Below are 17,581 nucleotides of genomic sequence, written 5' to 3'. Positions count from 1 at the left end.
AAACACAAGTGACTCGGCAGAGCAAGTATTTACATGATGGATCCTAGACATTGGTAATGGGACTATACATAGAAAAATAGAAGAAGGTGTTGTGTCAATCCCTCCTAGAATGCTTCTTCAAATAGGGTCTATACAACAACTCATTAATGGGTATACATGGGGATTTTGAGAATTGGAGACTATGCAAGTTTTTTTAATGAGTGTGCTATCCTTGCACCTTGAAATATTGAGGTTGATGCTATTAATGACATTTCTCTAAGTTTAATGCCTACTGAGAACAAGGAATACTTGAGTGAAGATTCTATCGGAGCTAGTCAGGCTAACTTTTTATATATAATAGAATATCTTAATAGCTTGAATCTAGGCGGCGATTATCCTGCTCATCGATTGGTTTTGAAGAAAAATGCTATCATTATTTTGTTGTGGAATTTGGATCCAAGAAAAGGATTTTGCAATGGGATGAGATTAATATGCAAGCACTTCTAAGGTTACATAAGTAGAAATAATTGTAGGTACAAATATGGAATAACTTTCATACCAAGTACTTTGCAGCTTCCTTTTGATATGAGATGAAGGCAATTTCTCGTAAAGCTTGCATTTTCCATGGCCATCAATAAATCATAGGGACAAACATTATCAGATCTAGGGTTATACTTGGTGACACTTGTATTCAGCCATGGACAATTATATGTGGCTTTCTCAATCACGAGTGAGATATTAGGTGGTGTGAAAGTAATTATTTCGAACACTGTATTTGAAAATGACATGAGTATTTCCAGCATTGTTTGCACCACGAATGTGGTGTTCAAGGAGTTCTTATACAATTGGCTTTGAGATGATTGTAGAGATAATTTGGCAAGTTTTTGTTTGCTTTGATGAAAGGTAAATTTTTAGGTCATTTACTTAGCTATTTGTGTGATTCTCATGTGATTCAAAATAATTTTGGTATTTCCTCTATGCTTACAATTATTTTAGATTTTTTAGATCTACATAGACATTGATATATGTGTGCTTCATATAGGATTAAAATGAGGAGTTGTTTTGTGCTGATTCCTCTGTCTCCCTTTATGTTTTTTTCGGGTACATACATGAGTATAAGTGATAGTGCTATGATAGCAAGTATATTCTTGATGTATTTATGTTTATTTTTACTTTTTGACATGATCCTTGCCGGTCTTAAGTGAGTGTTTGTTTTAGCTTGATGGGGTTGTAGGCTTTAAGAGTCCATTTTATATTGATGTGTTCTTTTTCGCTACTAAAAGTCTGTTAACTAGGAGCCTATGGGGCATGGTTGTACTAAGAACTGTTTATATAGTTTTCTTGAGGTCAATCTATACTCCTGTTGAAGAAGATGCAATATATATTGAGCAAGGTTAGTTGAATATCATGGTTGTATGATTGTAGATCTCTTTGTCTAGTTTGAAAATTCAAAGTTCTTATGGGTTGTAGATATTAACTAGGTATAGTTCAAGTCTAGAGTATAGGAAATCTATTTTGTTGGCTATCTATGTGATGTAGATTAAGTTTGAGAAATTTTATGTGCTTACAATGCTTTCTATTTTAGCCTTTGTATACACATTGACACGTATGTACTTTAAATAGGATTCGGATGACAGGATACTTTACATTTATCACCGACTCTGCTACTCAAGTTGAAGGTACATAAATGTGCATGCTTATGTGTTTTTAACTCAAGTTATTTACCTAAGAAAATATGTAGATCCCTTTCGATGGAGAGTTCTTATCTGTGCTTAGTTATTGGTTGACCTCCTCAAGATGGCAAGTCTTTGCGGGTACATATTCTAATCTTCTAATTATTTTTTGTGAAAAAGAGGGTGTTGTTTGGTTCATGCATAAGTGAGTATAAGGGATCTTCTTTTTGTAAAACAGGTGATCTAGGGTTTTCAAACCTGCCCTTTGGGCACGTAACACCGACTGGAACCCTAGCATGTGTTTGTACATAATAGCTCTTGTCTTTGTTTTTTCTTTTTATTACCACACTTGGATGCTCTACTCTCATTTCCAATCCTCGTGGGGAACGGGCTGCTTGGTTTTTAATTCACTGTCTAGCTCATTGCCTTATTTTGGGAGTGTATGTGTATGTATTTTTCTCTTCAATTACTTTCCCCTATAAGCCATGTGTATATTGCTAGGAACATATCTATTTTCCTCCCCTTTTACTAGATGGCCCTTTGACCTTGTACATATGGTTGAGGTTCCTTTACTTCATTCATATATATAAATATGTATATAGGGTGAGTTATTTTTTTACATTGCTCTTCTACCCTAGGAGGGCCACCCACACTTGAGTGCTCATTATCTGATTTTGTGAACCCTTGCCCACCATGTGGACCTCCTATATATATATATATATATATATATATATATATATATATATATAGAGGTGCTTATGTATACACAACATAGACTTTCCTTTTTTAGTCTTTTGTTCTCTCTCAATGTGGGATCACCCTCTTAAGAGAGGGGTGGTGGTCAAATAAGAAAACAAAAAAATTTCAAAACCATGTGGCTCCGCATCACTAGAGAAGACCCCTTCTCCCACGCTCGGCTCTAAGGGACGTCATACTCTCACGAGCGATGACCTCGCCCTCCCTCTTCCTGCTGCTACCTCACGGCCATCTTCTCTCCTGGTGCTCGAGCTATGGACGATCAAGGGTCCCGGCCTTCTTGTACAGGCAACGAATACGGGCCCACCTTAGGGGGCCCCTCTCCTTCCGTGTGCAGACGACGGGCTCACAGCCCTTGCCTAGAGTAGTAGTGCCTGGAGCAGTGCGCATAATGATGGCCCTCCTCTCTTCTATGCATACACCCACCCACCCATTCACACTCATACATCTCCTCTTTCTCTCTCTCTCTCTCTCTCTCTTGGCTACTACTCTCCCCTACTCACTCACCACTTTCACACCTTCTCTCCCTTGTTTCCCACCCACGCACACTCTCTCTCGCACTCCCATCCCTCTCCTTAAAACACTCTCTCTCTCTCTCTCTCTCTCTCTCTCTCTCTCACATGCACTACATATAGATATAAACATATATGTATATGTATATACCCAACATACCCACTTATATATATACCATTTCAAAAGGTGTAAAATATGTGTTTATATATAAATGGCTATAAGTACTTAGTGTGTGCATATATATATATATATATATATATATATATATATATATAATCTATCCATGCATAAGTAAATAATTCCTTATCTAATAAATATAAGCACCTATGAATATACTCTTTAAGTTCTATGGCATATACCTAAGGACATATGTGGATATATGCTTTGCACATGCATATACATGCTTAACACTAGTTCTGTAATTGGACACTGAAGTGTCTTGAGACATTAAAGTGTCCTGAAAAGCTCTTGAATTTTTGTGGGCAATCTATTAAGAGTTTTGACATCCAGAGATGTTCCTCAAGACCCAAAAAATCCTTGAGATTTTTTAAATTGCACTTTTCTTAGCTTTTGCAAGGTAATATTTTAATTTTCTTAGACACATGCTGATAAAATGCATGATTTTTGCTGTTTTCAAAATAGTAGTAATTTGGACATAACTTTTAGAAGGGACATAGTTTGATCATGAAACTTGGCTTGATGAAAGCCCATGATGTAAACTAAATCCTGAAATCATCAAACGACAATTATTGGATAAATTTTTGACTCGATAATATTGAAATGACGTTTTTTATACAGGTGGAGCATGAATTTTTCTCCTTCCATATGCAAGCTAATAATGTAAAACTTGAGGTGCACCCATGTTATATAGGGTAAATACTACTTTGTTTTGAATTTTCCAAAACTTTAGAGCCACTTTTTGGGCCTCTTCTCATACATGGCCTTTTGCGCAACCTGTTTTTAATACATAAAATGTCTAATTATGAGCCTAATTTTGATTTTCATCAAAGGGAAAAGCTGTGTAAGTGCATTATTTGTTGTAACTATAGGTGTAGACTACTTGTGCAAGCATAGTTATGATTAGTTTTTGATAAAAGATGATCAAATTTTACATTTTTTATTTTTTACAATTTTTTTAGAACTAGGCGATAAGAACCTACTTAAGTGGAGGCTAAGTTAGTGTCATACACATCAAATTATGGCTTATTTATCTCATCTCAAGCATGAAAACCAATAATCAACATTCACATTGATAGGGCTACATTATTTTTGAGTGGCATGATTGAGTTTTGATAATACGCGTTACTTTTGCTGATTTTATGCAACTTTTTTGGAAAAAATTCTAGGAAAGGAAAATGATTTTTTTGGTGAACTTCTACCTCCTTGGACTGATGTATGCTATCAAAATATCTTGGGAAAAATGCTATTGATATCATTGGATTTTTTTTTAAGAGAATGATGCTTGCATATTTGGAAAAATCCTGAAAAATGTTCATTTTCAAGACATATGCTACTTTGTTGCTTATGTACTTCCAAATAAAAAGGCATTTTATATGTTTAGCATTTTTTACATAAGCATAGGGTTATGTTCTACATGCTCAATGAAGCATTTTGGTTTTTAAAGCCTACATTAGGAGTTTGATTTTTTTTCGCAACCCCCAAAAAAGGACACTTAAGTGTCCTGTTTTGGTACCAAACTAGTGTTAAGTACTATCCATGCATAATTATACTATGATTAACATTATAATCATGTAATATAGGCACATATATAAGCTATAAGCATACTTCTATGTATAGGCATCTTATGAATCCATCCATGCATACACCCATGCATGCAAAATGTGACTATATAGGATCTGTACTCCAGTGAACCAACCTCATGATTGATTTGAGGTAAGTGTCCATGCATCAAAGGGCACATGTATGGTCAACAAGTTCTACCCATGGAGTACTACTAATTTTCATTTCCACTCAAGGAGGATGAATTCCCTAGCATATTCCAAAATCAATCAAGGGCTTATCTAGGGCATGACATCTTCAAGGAAAATTCAAAAAAATTAAAGCTTGTTCACCATCTTACATCTAAGAGGGGTGTTTAGAGATCAATGGCGTCTCCAGTGAATGGGGCAAACACAGTGAATGGGATCTTCTTCAACAACCAACAGTAGAAAGAACAGGTGAAATGATAGCACAACTACGAACCAAGAGTCACTTCCATCTGGGAGCTCTCGACCATCAAGCGTGCGTGGTATCCTCTCCATAGACTCTTCCCCTTTTTAAAGAATCCTTGTAAATCCACCCTTTAGAATCTCATATCTTGCCTAATAATATGCCTATGGCATCACCCCTTGTAAATACAATTCACTCCTTCTATCTCTAGCTTTTTCCTCACCACCCTTAGCTCTATCATGAGGGCCTAGGGTGGGGTACTTGTAATCATCCCTAAAAGTCTACCTCTATGGCCCCTCCTCATGATAAGCCCTAACCCATGGCTTCATGGACTATAAATACTCCCCCTCCAAGACCCAAAAACAAATCACACCCCTCATACCCAATTCAATCCCTAGCACACCCAAGCATCCACACCTTATTTGCACCTTGCATCTCATGGAGCATCCATCACAAACACACACTTACACTTCCATGTAGTGTAAGCACCCAAAGGAATCCCACCCTCATTGGTTCTCAAGGAATCATCAAATATGTCACTTAGGATGTGAATGAAACATCATGGAAATCTTGCACCTAGCACCAATGCTCTCATAATTCCATTCATCCTTACCCTCATCACCTCACCATTCCACCCTATAGGAATTAGGGAATCCTAGTTGGGTTAGAACTCAAGGACATTGTGTTGCACAAATCACCATGTCTAGTGAAGCATAAAATCAAGCCTACACTAACATTTTATAATGTGAATTTTTAGCACCGTGCTTAGGGCAACTCCAGTTTTGAGAAAGTTACACATCATAACCTAATAATTTGAGAGGTAAACATCAAGAGGTGTATAGCTTTGGGGAATTGGTGAATGTCATGCATCTTGAGGGTTGTTCTATTTTGGAGTGGAGGTCTCCTTTCTCATGTCCCTCAATTTCTCACTCTCTCCCATCCTCTCTACCCTATGACAAAGCTTATACATTGATCACTCCTTTCCTCTTTCATAGCTTTAATGTGTTTCTTTAGCATTTCTTTTGGGAGAGTTTGAGTTGTGTATTTGAGGTGATGTTCATTTGGGGTTATGTCTTACGCTATTTCTCATTTGGGGTTATGTCTTACTCTATTTCTCATTTGTTCTCATTGGTAAATGACCACGTCTTTGTGTAGGTGTCCTAGCCCACCCTCATTTGGCTAGGTGGTGTCCTCCCCTTCTCCTTGGTTGCTAGGGAATTCCTTCCCCTAGTAGCCCCTAGTGAGTTAGGAAAGTGGCTGGGGTGTAGAGGCCATCCCGTCCATTTTCCCCCCTCATTGAATGGTGCCCCCATTGAGGGTCGAACTCCGCACCTTCAATTCACAAGATTGATGCACGTAGTCTATTTACATGAGTAATCTCTTACTATCTGGAGCAGATATCTACTTTCTTGAGTCCATCACCAAACAACCAATGCATGTAGAAAGAGGAAGGAAGCCCATCTTTAACCTCTGAGCCACTAAGCATTTTGCAAAGACAAAAATCACAAGAATTTGAGCCTTTAGTAAACCAACCAAACTCTAAAGTAGAAATTGGGGAAGTTCAATCCAAATTCACACCAACATAAGAATTCACTACTACCAGGGTACAAGTTCATCGCCTCACGACACATGCTGGGGTGAAGAAGATCAATTGGGTAAATCCTTTAGGTCCAAGGAGGAAATGTGTGTGTAAAAGAAGAGGTGAGATTTCGAAGAAGGCACATTCACACTCTAGTAGAAAGGGAAGCACTCCTACAATTACTTTGAATGCTTAGTTTAGTGGAGCAATTGTGTGCGCTCCTAGAGGGTCCACGATCCCTCATTCTAGAGAACCTACCCGATTCCTTTTCTGTTTTCATCAAGAGCTCACACTCCACATAGATTAATTAAATCATGTGCATTTGGGAGAGCCAAGGGATTTTAATCATGCATGCATTACTAGCTTGCCACCAGGGATTAGGAGAGCAAGTGAGATTTTGCACTTACCACCATGGGGAAAGAACTGTCTTGCCATAGATAAGAATCAAAGAAGTGAAAGTATTGGAGAAAGGAGACTTGTGCTATCCCATTTCTAGGATTAATAAGAGCTACTAACTTTATCTTTTTTTTTTGGAAAAACGATCCTTCTATTAGTTAATGAGAAGACGCCATAAGGCTACAAAGCTCACCTCACAAGGAGGGATAATAAATATAGTGAACACCGGAGCTCCACCCCCGTGGTGGCTGGCCGCTCTCTGGGGGGGGCTACCTAGTAGTACATGCGGGAGGTGAGAAGAGCCAAACTGGAGGCCTGTAGTGCCAAGTGACATCCTCGCCCCTCGCGGTGACCAGGCTGCCAAGTGCGGAGGCGATCTCTCATGCGATCCGAGTCGCCCTGAAGTTTCCCCCACCAGTGTCCTCTCAAGGTGTGAATGATGTCCACCCAGAGAGCCTGTATGACCTCCGCCGGTGGAGTCGCCTAGCGGTCTATGGCCTCCCTGCATCGGGCTCTCCATATGTGCCAAGCTGTCATGCTGCTGATCATCTCCCATCTGTGCCCGTCCCCCTCCTGGGAGACTGCCGAAGAGAAGTCTGGCGTCGGAACCACCGCCATCGCCCTGTCAGAGACCTGGATGGTCACACTGCCAGGGACGTCCTCGTATCCAAGGGCGGGCCACTGTCCGTGGCCCAAGCCACCGCACCCCACGTCACCATCATCTCACCTGGCGAGCCTGCAAAAACCATCCTGAGAGCGCGCTGCCAGACCTGCTGTGCCTGTGGGCAATCCCATCAGCAGTGCCGCTGCGACTCCTGTGCATGGCCGCACCGAGGGCAGGACGCTGGTGGGTGTCTGCCAAAAGCTAGCCAAGCCCCCATAGCCAGTCCTCTATGCGCTGTAAGCCAGAGAAAAAGCGTCACCTTCCGAGGTCGGAAGCTGTCCCAAAGGTGCTGCTAGAAGTCCCTAAGGAAGGCAGGGGAGAGCCCCTATCTCGCCGCCAATGCTTGACCGTCGCCGGGGTACCCGCTATCCTGTGCCTCTGGATCCACTGCCCCAGCCTCGCTGTGTACTAAAAAAAGGGGGTGCCTGGGCTGGTAGGGGCCGAATAGGGATCTCGCCAAAGCCACTCGCCTGGATCCCACTGAAGGCGAATAAGAGGCCTACTGTCCCAAGCCCATAATCTCCAAGAATAGTCCTCCCCTATCGAGGCCGGTGAGGGGTCTACATGCCACTGTCTCTGATGAAAGCCGACCACCCGCACCCTCTAAAAGATACAACCCTGGAACTCATCCAAATCTAGTCGGCTGAGCCGCAGACCGCTAGAAGGATCTCATGCCGAGTAAAGATGCCCATCCACTGTGGAGGTGGAGGGTCCTGTACTGGAGTCCGCCACTCCCGGGGGATGGCCGCCTCAATGTCCTGCCTCATCAACTCTCTGCCCCTCATCCCGCTGAGTCTCCTCTCCTGAACCTCTAGAGGCAGCTGCTGAAAACATATCCAGTCGTCTAAGGACTGGGCTGGGCCGGAGCTCAAACGGGCCCCATGACACATGAGAACGCAATCCAACCATATGACCACTGGGAAGTCGGATCAAGGGGTTCCAGATCAATGGCTGCCTCAGGCGCTCCTCATCGGTGCCCGGGGGAGTCTGGAAGAGTGACGGCCTCAGATGCTCCCAGGCCCTCAGAAGGCTAGCTGCAAAACGCTCCTCAAAACCAAGGCCCACTCCTCTGGATCGCTGCTCTGTAAAGATCCACCTGATGCTGGGGGTCCAGGGGCCGCTAAGAGAAGGAGTGTGGCTGAGAATCCTAGAAACAAGAAACTCCTTCCACGGCTCAGCGCGCGCCTGGTAGGAGGCCACGAACCACCAACTTGCCAAGCAAAGCTCGGCTCTGACAAATAGGATCAACTATGCCCAGGCCGCCTCTCTCCCGCGGCTGAGTGATCACAGCCCATGCCACCTTGGCCCTGGCGGGCCGCCCGTCGCCACCAGACCAAAGAAAGTTCCTGATGAGCCTCTGCACCTGGCCAATGCACGCCCGATAGAAGGCCCAGCAAGAAGTGATGTACCACATGGTAGCAAGAAGAACCTGGTTGGCCACAACCACTCGGCCAGCCAGAGATAAACGAGCCATACTCCAATACAGAAGCTTCTTCCGAATGCTCAGAAGAAGGGGGGCTATCTGCTGCTCCGGAGATATGTCAATGCCCACATAGCATCCCAAATAGCGCACTGTAGTGCCGGGGGCCAGCCCCACTGAAACCCATCAACTGGCCTCCAAGGGGGGGGGGCACAGAACTGACCCACAACCCACACGACTTGTGCCAGTTGATCAAAGCGCCCGAAGCTCTGTAGAACCTGTCCATGGCTGAGGCGAAGCGGCGGAGGTTCTCCTCCCCTCCCTGAAGATAGACAGTAGTGTCATCCCGCAAACTCCGAGTCTAGGAGCTCCTCCGAGGTGCGGATGGGGAGATGGAGGCCCCGCAAACCTGTATCCTGTGCCGTCAAGAAAGTGCTCATGGCCTCCGCCACAAAAAGAAAAAGAAAGGGCGCCAAGGGGCACCCCTGCCGCACCGAGCGCGAGAGCTGGAACCTCTCTCCGCGCACGCCCTGTATCAGCACCTGGCTATGAGCCGATGTGTAGAGTGCAGAGACCCCACGGATCCAATAAGGGGGGAAGCCCATCCTCTCCATAGTGCCTTCCAAGAAGGCCCAGTCCACCCGATCATATGCCTTCTCGAAGTCGAGAAGGAGCACTGCCAGATCCTCCTGCCGAAATCTAGCCAAAGCCGTAGCCTCCCAGAAAGAGAAGATGTTATCCAGGATGCTCCTATCCTAGATGAAGCCTGTCTGCGTGGAGTGGATGATGTCCGAAAGGTGAGGCTGAAGCCGCCTGCTCTACTGATCGCCTTAGCTAGGACCTTGTAGGCCGTGCCTAGCAAGGTGATCGGTCTCCACTATCTAATCTCCAGTCTGTCTCCTCCCTCTTTGGGGATCAAGTGAATAAACCCCTCTGCCATGCTGTCTGGCATGTCTCTCGACTCCATGATCTCTTGGAATGCCAATCTAAAACCCCTATGCAAGAGACCCCAGTACCTTTGGAAGAAAGCCACTGAGAGACCGTCCTCTCCTGGGCATTTGCCCCGAGGAAGTGCCTGAAGAACCGCCTCTAGTTCTGCATCCGAGAAGGGGGAGAGAAGAGAGTGGTGCAAATGGGCCGGCACAACCGGTCTCGTGAAGCTCCAGACCTCCCGAGCCTCTCTCACCCTGTCATCTGCTCTCTGCTGGCTCAGCAGAGAGCAGATCCCTGTAAAAATCTGTGGCGATCGCCCGAACCCTGGGGGGATCCACCACTACCTGGCCATCAGCCTGCCGAAGACGCCTGAGACCCTCTCGTCTAAAGCGAGGCCCTGTCACCTCAAAGAAATCCCGAGTCACTCTGTCTCCAGCATGTGTCCAAAAAGATGCCCGAGCATGGAATCGAAACTCCACCCTCCTCTCCTCGATGGATTTGATCTCTGTGCGAGCTGACTCCATCTGCTCTGAAATCCAAGGGCTCGTATAATCCCTCTCCTAAAGTCTCTAAAGGGAAGCTAGACTCCTCCGCAGGCTCCTCTCCTGCTCTCTGAAAGCCTCCAGACGGTCCAGGGCAGCCTATCTGAGCATCCTACTGATCTCCTGCAAACCCCTGTCAAGATCGCTGGCTGCCGATCCTCTCCTGAACTGAAGCTCCTGCCAGACCTGCTCAACTCTGGTCGCAATCTCGGGCTCCTCTATGAGACAATCTGGAATCCGTACGCTCTGGCCTCGCTCTCCTCTCGTAGGGTCCTCGATCTGGAGAAGCACTGGAAAGTGGTCTGAAAAAGAAGAGCCTGTAAGTATACCCACAGTGCCACCTCTATCGCAAGCCCACTCATCAATGTAAACCCTGTCGATGCAGGAAAGGTTAACTCCTGTGGCCCGTCTATCCGAGCGCGAGAAAGATAAACTCCCCTGCATCCTGCCAAACTCCAAGAGAGTCCATGGATCCTGGCCTCTCACCTGCAGCACTAGCTCCTCCCAGGCAGCGAGCTCCGGCCCATGAATGGTCTCCTGGCTGCCCCCCATCCTGTCCTCTGCATCCTCCAGCATGTTGCAATCCCCCCCTAGGCACCAATGGTCTGCCATGGGGAGGGACTGCCTAATGGTGCTCCAGAACTCAGCTCTCCCGGTCGCCCCATTAGGGGCGTAGAAGTTGAGGAAGCCAATGCAGTCTTCCCCAACCCGAAGGATGATCCACTACGCTCGACCCTGAACCAGAGTGCCAGAATCCACAACCTTGGATAGAAGCTGCTCGCTGACTGAGATGCATACTCCACCCTGGTTCCCCTGGGAGCCATATGCCGGTGACCAAAAAGTGTGACTCCTGCCTGGCAAGATCTTCCCGCAGGTGCGGGTGCGCCCGGCAGAAAGGTGGTGCTCCTGGATGAAAAGGATATCTATGGGCCCTCCAACGAGAGCCCTCTGGATCTCCTGGCAAATTCTGCCCCAACCAATGTAGCAGCGAGGTCCACCAAGACCCTGGATGTTCCATGAAAGGATCCTCATGGATGATCTATGGCAAGTGAAGCAGCCGCCGCCACCACTAGCTCACCCCTCTCAGCCGGCCCGAATGAGCTGCCCTCCACTCTGTGAGTCTTGGGCACCGGCTTGGAGGGAGAATAGTCACTGTCTGTCCGGGTGCGGAGTCTCTCCAAAAAGAGGGTGACCTGTCTCTGTGTCCAGCCCCACTCCACCTTCACCCTGTCCAGGGCATAGGCGTGAGACCAATCCTCTGCATATATGTATCTAAAGGTAGGCTGCATCCTCGGGGCGGCGTGGAGGAGAATCAGCAGCACCGCCTCAACTGAGGTGTGGACGGCTTGCACACCAGTTGCTTTTTTATCTAGCTGGTCTTTTACTGCCTGGAGTGTTCAATTCATCCAAGATTAAATTGTATGAACCAGCCAATCCACAAGATACACCAGTAATGGTGCAACAGCCTTCAGTGAACAATGAAGATCAGAGGGCTTCTACTGATATGGATGGGATTGCAGAGCTACTAACTTTATCTTACATCAGGGAGTCAAGGTAGATGCACCAAAAGGTCATACATTCAAGATATGAAACAATGGTGTCCAAATCCACAACTTGGATAGGCGCCCGTAAATGGTCTAATGGAATATTTATGGTGATTTTCACTTTAAGACCATGTGGTAGCAAGTTAGGATGAAGTCCTAAGTGATGTAATTCATGGATATATTATGAAAGTAATCATTTTAATAGCATTAGGCCTCTTATGAGCCTAAATTGCCCGACCGGCCACCATTTAAGTGAGTGTGAACACTTATGGCCATGTATATAAGTGAAAGTCTCTCATAATACAAAGAACTATCCCATTGTGCAATAGAGTCTTTCTCTTGCTATTCTCTCTCTAATCCATGCTAGTGAGTGTGTGTAAGTGAAGTGAGGTGAGAGGAGGGAAGAGTACACGTAGTGCAACGCAACAGTGTGACAACGCTCATCAGAGGCATGGTGGAATTACTTCTCAAGGAGTTGTGAAGCTTGGAGACCTCAAGGGTTACGAGATCTGAAAGAAAGTAGTATCTAGATTATCCTGGATTTAGCCTAATTAACCTTGGATTAGTCAAGATTAAGATGATTAGCCTAGGTTTAGAGAGAGAAGAGAGAGTAAGAGACTTGTGTATTCATGAAATATGGTGTATATGGCCTATATACATGACCCCCTTTCACACTATCATAAGTGTTGTCCGTGGGCATGGTCAATTGACCTTGGGCCCATTATTCATATGAGACCATTCCACTTTGTTACCATACCCACCCAAAAGGTTTTGTCCTCAAAACCATTGATATATACAATTACAATCCTCATGGATGGAGTATATGTCAATGTACTCATATTAAACTTGAAGCTCATGCTCACACCATGTATGGGAGACCAAAATCACATGTATATGGCTGTAAACTGCTCAATGAACCCTCAAAACAAATCATAACTTCTTCCCCATAATGGCATAAGAACCTTGCATAGCTTCCAATCATTATGCATCCAATTTCGAAGGGTATAGGGCTGTCCACAGTGAATTTATAGTAATTTCTAGCAAGTTAATTGACTATTCTTGACCCTCATTGGACTTCCAAAATGCATCCAAGAACCCTTCAAATCCTTCCAATTGCATAGCCTATTGCAGGCTTATGCATAAGGCTATTGCATAAGGCTATGCATAAGGCTTATGCATATGGCTATTGCACATAAGCCTATGCATAAACCTATTGCATAAGAACTTATGCATAGGCTAGTGCATAAGCCTATTGCATAAGGGCTTATGCATAGCCTATTTGCAATAGGTCTATGCATAGCCTTGCAATAGGCTTATGCATAGCCTATTTTCACCCAGGATACAAAAACACAAAGAGAAGAAGCATAACAAAAAATGAAAAAAGAGGGCTTACCAAGGTGGTACTACCAAACGTTATGTACTGTACGGATCCGTACGTACTGTACGTTGTTTGGTACGAAAAAAATTGTAAAAATACATAAAATCTCAGAAATTTCAGCCACCTACATAAAATTTCAGTCCATGTCCACATTGACATATAAAACTTTCGAAATAGAGACACAACGTCACAAACCCACTAATTCAAAAGTGAGAAATTAGAATCACAAGTCGTCAATCATACTTAATACTTAATACTTATTACTTAAGACAAGTCACATTGTCACAAGTGAGTCATCCACAGATGGTGGGCTAAGGCTCAGAGAGAGAGAGAGAGAGTTATGTTGCTGCCTTGGGGGCCTGAGCAAGGGTGGGTGAGTTATATTGCCAACCGTACTGGGCGGCAGTGGCGAACAGAGAGGGCGGCTACGCACAGAGGTGCGAAGCGAAAGGGCGGTGAGGGCAGAGGCGAACTGAGGCGGCGGTGAGTAGGGGTGGCCTAGGGAGAAGGCGGCGGCAAACAGTAGCGAAGAGAGAGAGAGTGCGACTATAGAGAGGAGAGAGCATGGCGGCTAGCCCTTACCAGAAGGTTGAGGTCGTACGGCCTCCAGAGTCCAGACGCAAGATGCAGGCACGCCGCCAAAAAAAAAACGTACGGATCAATCCGCTTCCTTTGGGCTTACAGGTCTCTTTAATGAGATGCCGTATGAGAGGATTGGCCTAAACCCTTATTCACTTGAATAAACCTACAAAAAAAACATATTAAATAAAAAAGTTAGTTCTCATTCACACATTAGCAAGCAAGGAGAACAAGAGGAAAAAGAGGTGAGTACCCTAAATCCTACTCCTAATGCATAAGTGAATGAAATATACTAGTTTATGTTAAGCCTAAACCCTAGCTCTATGCATAGAATGCTTAATAGATAACTTTGATGGAGAGCTCTCCATCATAGCTCTCTATTAGAGATCTATGCATTAGGCTAGGGTTAGGGAAAGGGAGAGGAAAGAGAGGGAAAGGGAGAAAGGGGAAGGAAAGAGAGGGGAAGGGGAAGAAAAGCTCACATAGAGCTATATACAAGCTTTCCATGAAATCTTGGAATAAGAGAAAGCATTGAAGATTTCCATTAAAGCTTGGGAGAAAACAAGAAAGATGCACTTACCTTGGAGAAGAAGAGATGATTGATGGAATAGCCTTGAAAGAAAAGGTGTGGTGAGAGGAATAAACTGGCTGTAGGCATAGCCTTTGCATGTGTAGGGTAGGGGAAGTAGGTAGAACTTGACTCCCATCAACGACATTTTAGGTGGGAGTCTCAGTTTCCAAGTCACAGAGCAGCAAAATTTTGCTATAGGAGGGCAACGAAAGGTTGCTGATGGATAATGGATTTTTGTTGTTGGGCATTGAAACAACCCTGCTATAGTTGTTGTGCAGGAGAGAAGTCTTGGATAATTTTCTGTTAACAGTTCTGGATAGTGTTGTGTGTTTTGTTTGAACCCTAAATCAGTTTTGGGCCAAGCTGAAGATGTCAGACAGTGATCATCAACAGTGATCATCAAGGGCCAAAAGTTGGTTCCAAGGTATGATTGAGAGAAACAATTCATTGTGTGTGTGATCGAATGCAAGGGCCAATATATACGACAACGTCGTATAACAATTGAGCATGTCCGAAAATATGGCCTTCATGAGACATTGGCATGACTAAGTGCGGATGATGACATGAAGAAGAACCATAGGAGAGTGCTAGGTAACATGCCACACCATAGGAGAGTGCTAGGTAACATGCCACACCATTCGATGACATCGGGTAGAGTGTGAAAGGTAGCAAGGCTTCATATGGAAAGCATGGCTAAGACTCATCTTCCCCAACCAATGAATGAGGTGCCTCCACCACATTGCCACATGAGGAGGAAGAGAATCCCATCATGGACGACATGGTGAATGACTTCTTTGGACAGGAGGTCATAGATGATAGTGAGCAAGCTCCAATGTCACAAGAGGAGGAAACCTTGCATAGAGAGGTATGAATTAGCATGTTGCATTTATTTTATATTTGGAATTGAAGGATGTTGCAGTAATATGGCTATCGAAATTGATTGCTTGCAAGAGGCTGCAGCATGGAAGAGAGTTCTGGGAATTCATCGTAAAGTCATGCTCAAAAGAGGGAAATGTAGATGACACATTCCATAGCGTGAGGGGTTTTTTTCAACGCACGTAATACATAAAATTTCTTAAAGGTGAACCCCTTGAGCTTGGTCTGTAGAGATGCAAGCACTTGTGCATGGTTCTAGTAGAGATCAATCATTCTAAGATTTGTAGTAATCTTAGAGTGAGGTCCGTATACTGATCTTTCAATTTGGAGTTTACCAAAACCTAGGTGTTGATGATATTATGCCTAATTGTTCAACATGTGTAATAGAGTACGGAGCTACTCTACCTACCTTTGGAGCATGTCATTACTTTTTTTGTCTGATAAGATGGGAATGCCTTCAAGAGTGCTTGTTGTGAGGCTACCTTGTGTGGCTAGTCGTAAGATCTTTAAAGAGTGGCTGAATTACCAGTGGATATGATGGGCCATTGAGATCTTGTCGAATTGTTATGACAAATACTCTAGGTGGAGTATTTGAGGCTATGGAACTTGTAAAATTGTAGACGTATTGAACTTTAGAACAAACTGTGCATGGTTCATCTAGTGCAAACACCCATAGGTGCGTAGTCATCCATATGCTTGAGATTTTGTTTCTCAAGTTGAGGAAAAGAGTCTGCTTGTGTATCACGGTGAGCTTCATGCTCATTTGATGGTGGTAAGGGACATCAAATGTTCATGAAGGTCATTTTGGTCTTGGTGGTATGGGACACCAAGGCTCGTACTCAGAGGTTGACCCTTTGATTGGTTGTATGCCTATTGATCAAGTGTTTGGACACCATTGAGTTTGAGATGCCCTACAACATTTAAGGAGTGTAATCTCACCTATACCCAACACTGGTGCTCATTTTTTAGCACATGTTTAGCTGCTACTGTACAAATTATGGAAGTATGGAATGACTTTCATAAATTAAAAAAGTAAATTCTTAGTTTGCTTTGGCTATTTAGTGTTGCAAAGTTCATGTCCTTGTAGAACCTACCAGTTGTAAGGCAATAGGAAATGAATGGATCATTACCAATATTGGAAGGAAAAAAAGAGATAAGGATAAGGTGGAGAGAGAGAGATACGATGTAGCAAAAAGCTTATCAATGCTTAGCTAAAAACAAGGCTTACAAATGCCTTTCTCCTCTCACAGAGAGTTGACCCCTTTATAGCTTCTAGGGTAGGGTTTTCTACACACAAATCTTATCTCTAATATAAGAGGATTTGCTACACACACACCTTATCTCTAACATGAGCATACAATTTCAACACCCCCCCTCAATGCTAACCATGGGACATGGCCACATGGGACATGGGGAGGCATTGGACATACTCATACACAAAAAACAAGGAGAAAGCCTTTATAACATAGGCTTGTACAAGATTTGGCTTGTTGTTAAAACCCTAAGATCTCTCTAGATAATTGTTATGCATAAACATGCATAAATCAAGCATAAACTCATCCACCCAAGCCTTGAACCCAAGGGATGCACACATGAACTATAATGAAGTACATTATACCTTTACCTTGATGTCCCATACCATCAAGAGGTATAACTCCAATCCAGTAGCATGTAGCTATAGAGTGAAATGGTAGGTGAGTAGATATAATCCTCTACACAAGAGAACATCATATCATAACCTAGTCCAGCCTCCCTTGAGTGAGCCCCATGCCCCTATTATATAGGAGGGCCCTCAAGTGACTCTTGACTCTCCATTTTCCATGTATGACCCTTGGATGCTTGACCCTAACCTTAACCCTTAAGGTTAGTCCTAACCCATGATCCACTAGAGCTTGTTCCCACGCTCCCATGCTCACAAGCCTGATGTGGGTTAGCCTCCTAGTATATGCACACATAATGTGCATATAACATACTTCCCCTCTCTTAAAACATTGCACTCTTGCAATGAA

This window comes from Cibotium barometz, chromosome 3 (genome assembly GCF_041138505.1).
Source record: "Cibotium barometz isolate CiBa-2024 chromosome 3, ASM4113850v1, whole genome shotgun sequence".
NCBI lineage: Eukaryota > Viridiplantae > Streptophyta > Polypodiopsida > Cyatheales > Cibotiaceae > Cibotium > Cibotium barometz.
The sequence above is the reverse complement of the archived record's forward strand: the minus strand, read 5'-3'. Positions refer to the sequence as shown.